We start from the raw sequence: 4,483 nt of genomic DNA, 5'->3' as shown, positions 1-4,483 counted from the left end.
GCCACCGGGGAGAGAGAGGCATCAGGGAGCCTCAGCGGGGCTGCAGGGTGGCCGGCAGCTACTGAGACAGAGAGAACGCCAGATTCACAGTGGAGCAGGCGGTGAGGAAAACGATGTGCCTCACGTGGACACTGAGGTCCTTTGTCACATCTACGTGGACGCCCACGAAGACAGGACCACCTCCATCTGAAGCTAGAGAAGGGGGCCTGGGACCGAGCTGCAAAGACCCCAACACTCTGCGGCCTGGCAAAGACGGTGAGCCGACAAGGAGACAGGTGGCACAGCCAGCATGGCAGGAGGGCAGCCGAGAGACGGGGTGGCAGAAGCCGAGAGCTAATGCTTCAGGAGGAAGAGCACGTCCAACCGCGCTGAACATGCTAGAAGGTCTGGATGAGGACTAAGAACAAGGATGCCCTTGAGGACATCCAGGCATTGGGGTAGCTCATCAGGAGCTATGGCAGTGAAGGAACAGGGCGGGGCCAGGCTGAGGACGGCTGGGCAGTAAGCACAGACACAGACCTGTCCCCAAGGAGAGGACGAGAGGCAGGGCGTGGCCTCTGTGGGCCTCTGTGGGAAGGCCGGGAATGAGACTAGCCACCCACCCTCATCAGCCGGGGACCAGCAAGCCTACGACAAAGCAGGCAGCACAGGACCTGCGGCCTGAGCTGGCTCTCCTGTGGGTGAGCCCGGCTTCCTCACCTGTGCAAGGGAGAGGAACTCTAGACACGGCTGCTGTGCAGGTGATGAGGGCACGGGGCCTAAGGACAACAGCCACACAGCCCACCTCCCTCAGGGCCGCGCACAGACACTCCCCGAGGCCGGCACCACCCACAGGCTCCCGGGCTCCACGCCCCAGTGCCGGCACAGGTGAGAGGTCTGAAAAAGACCCAGATGGGGGAATAACACCCTCGCCTGAACTTGAAACGGACAGCAAACTCCAGCAAGTCTGAGAACTCCACGGAGGCGTCCTTGTGGGGAGCTCAGGTCTCACAGGTGTCCCCACAGCCGGAACGAGGGGCTCCCCAACCCTATGTCAGTGTCTCCCGGGGTTCAGACAACCCAGGGGGGAGGGAGGGCCGCACCCAGAGGGTCCTGCTCGGCCAAGGCTGGGGCCAGTGACGTGGCAAACAGACCCCACAGGCCCAACCTAGCCCACAGACCCCGTAGGGTTTACTTTTGTAGTGGAACCATCATTTTAAAATTAGATTTTTCATAAAAACTGGGAATTCCAGCTTCATCTGAAACATTGGAACATCAGGCCACACAGCGCCTGCAGGGAGCAGTGTCTACCCAGGCAGGGCGTGGCAGAGGGCCGCCCCAGTCCCCACCACTCCCCAGCATCTCTGGGACCAGCCTTTACCCCTCGGCGTGTCTGCTTGGTCCCCCGGGCCTGCGAATGTCCATGCTGGGCCTCAGGCCTCTCTGCTGCAGCCACCCTTCTGGCAGCAGGAGGGCGAGGGGGCCCAGGCACAGGGGCAGGTTGGCCTCTTCTGCAGCTGGGGCAAGGCCTGAAGGACAGGTCCTTCTGAGCCCCCGGAGCCTTCCCAGAGTCCCCACCCACTCTCCCCACAAGAGCAGCCAGGCAGGAGGAGGACTGGCTGAGAGGGAGGAGGCAGGCAGGGAGTCACTCCCAGGAGGGACCATGTGCCATTTGAGAGAGAGAGAGAGAGAGTGGAGGAAGGACAGGAGCGGGGTGGGGGGCACAGGAGGAGAGGCTAGGAGGGAGAGAAGGAGAGGGTGGAAGGGGAGGAGGGGGAGGGCGGAGCCTCTTGTTTCCTGTTTGCATGCCCATAGGAGGCTCGCCAGACCTGACCACCTGGCTGTAATTGACGCCCTGCCTTGGTGTGTACACACCAGCCTGCACACACACTCCACGTGCATACACACCCACACTGTCTGTGCCCACACTGGGCCTATGCACACCATTTACACACACCTATACTGTCTGCTCACACCACCTGTCACTCATTGTCCACGCAAACAAACGCTGTCTGTGCACACGCACCCCATCTGCACACGTGCGGTAGGCACACCATCTGTACACGAGCATGCCGTCTGCACACACATGTGCATGCACACATAAACACTCTGCGCCTGCCCGCCACCTGTGTCCTGAGGGCACACCCCCGGGGCCCCATCCCTGGAAGAAAGGGTTGGGGTAGAAGGGTGGGGCCCTTTTGGAGAGTGTGTCTGCACCAGATTGTCCTCGAGGAGAGAGGCTGCAGGATATCTGAGGGGACACACACAAATGATAGGGGTTGGTAGTGCTTGAGGATGGGGCCTGGGGTGGCCACCTCCCAGTCCCTCCCCAGGGTTAGAGACGGGGATGCAGGTGTGGGGAGAGCTGTATGCCAGACCCCTCCTACCTGGGCAAAGGCCAATAGCGGGCACTGCTCCGATCCTGTGGGGTCCGTCCTCCCAAACCCCTGCCCCTGCCCGCCCCCCCGGGAGCTCCACGCACCCGGCCCACCAGTACCTGTCCTCTCTGTCTAGGTTTGCCTCTCCCCTCCACCCTGCTGAGCCCTCTCGGCGCCACACACACCGCAGGCACTCTCTAAAGGCTTGCCAAGCTGGGTTGGGTCTCAGAATATCATGTCTGTAAAGTGCCATGGGGCAAGATCAAAACTTGACCAAAATTCTTACACCCACTCTCCACCCTTGCCAGCCCCCACCTGGACAAGCAGGTGTTCCTGCCCCTTTCGAGTTCCTCCTAGAGGGTGTTCCACCCTCTGGGGAAGGCAGGGAGCTGAGCCAGAGAGAGGAGGAGAGGGCACAGGCTGGCGTGGCCCAATGTGACTCTCCTGACCTCTGGCCTCCTCCCAAACAGAGAATCTCATTCAACGGCTTTTTTTTTAAAGGGAAAAATGACATTTTGAAACATTACTATGAAAAATTAATTTGAGTCTGAAGCATCAAAGACATTTTGCAGACAAAACCAGGGTATTCTGTGGCTGGCGACTGCCCGAGCCTAAAGCCCCAGGGCCCTTGGCCCAGTGACAGGCCCAGGAGGAGCAGCGCCGGCCGCACCCACGGACACCGCTCTCCTGGGGGAAAGCGCAGCCGACCCGGAGCCAGGGCGGGAGAGCAGTCACGCGCTGCGCAGCCACAGCGGCCCCGCTCCCCAGGCAGGGTGACCTTTGTCAACTTCGGACGGGAACACAAATCTGCCGTCGCTGTGGATCGGTCTTGATTGGATCAAAATCCCATCGGAAAATGGGGGGGAAGGCAATAAAACCTCCAGAATTGATATTAAAGCACTGACATTTCACAAACCGTGCGGCACTGGCAGCTGCCAGGCTACCGGCAGGAGGAACTCGAGGGGCAAGTCGGGCGTGAAGGTCACCACAGTGCCCAGGAGCCTCTCCCAGGCCCTGCAGCACCAAGGGGCAGGGGCCTGGATGGCCAGGCATGCTCAGGCCAGGGCAGGAGCCCCAGCGTGATGGACCCCATCCCTTTTGGACCCTGTCTGTGTGTCTGCCCAGGGACACCCCAGCAAGGAAGACAAGATGACCTCCAGGGGCTCCCAGACCAGACGCTCTATGGCTCCAAAGTCAGAGATGATGTGACACCCGGAGCTTGTGCCTGTCCCCTCCTCGTGGATGCTGTACCTACCACAGCCCCACAGAGAGGGGCCCCACCCATGACAAAACCAGCAAAGACAGAGGTTCTCTGAAAACGGCCTGGCCTGAAACTCACCAGGAGCCCAGCAATTGCCTTGGCTTCCTGCCACCCAGCACCACTGATCACCTGCCACAGGCCGGGCAAGGTGTCCAGGCAGGTACAGGCCAGCGTCCTCTTTCTACAGGTACCCCACCTGGGCAGAGCAGGGAGGCAGGCTGAAATAAGGTGCTGCCAGGCCCCAGGCCCCCTCCACAGGCACCAGTCCCTGCCCCTATATGTGTGCAGTGAGGGGGAGCCAGAGAGCCTCCCCATCCACTCCCGGACACTGGCATCGCAGACACAGACTGACGCATGCTGGCCTCAAGGGGAAGGCAAGAGGAAGCAGCTCTGTCAGAGCTCAGAGAGCCCAGAGGCCACTCCAGAGGGGGGGAATCCTGCCTCTTCCCTCTCCGCCGCCGCGCCAGAGGCCGCGTCACAGATCCACGACAGCACGCTTTCCTCCGAGCCTCCCAGCACTTCTCAGCACAGAGCCCGCTGGCCACCAGCACCTCCCGGGAGCCAGCCTGTGAGAGGAAAGAAGGAAGGGCTTCCTGAAAGGAGAGCCTAACCCAGGCATGAGGCCGCTCTGGGGATGGGAACAAAACACCACGACAGCCAAATGCGGAGGGAGGAAGAGACTATAAGGAACGCTTCCTGGAGGAAGAGTCCAGCTGGCTGGAATCAGTCCAAAGAGTGAGGTGAACAGGCAGGTGCGCAAACCCCAGGGCTGGAGCAGGGCTGGCAGGTCAGGATCACGAGCGGATGAAAGGGGACTCCAGGCAGCCTCCTGAGCCCAGCCTTGGGGCTCCCAGGTGCACCAGAG

Source organism: Equus quagga, chromosome 13, assembly GCF_021613505.1.
Source record: "Equus quagga isolate Etosha38 chromosome 13, UCLA_HA_Equagga_1.0, whole genome shotgun sequence".
Lineage (NCBI taxonomy): Eukaryota > Metazoa > Chordata > Mammalia > Perissodactyla > Equidae > Equus > Equus quagga.
This window is presented reverse-complemented; position numbering follows the sequence as displayed.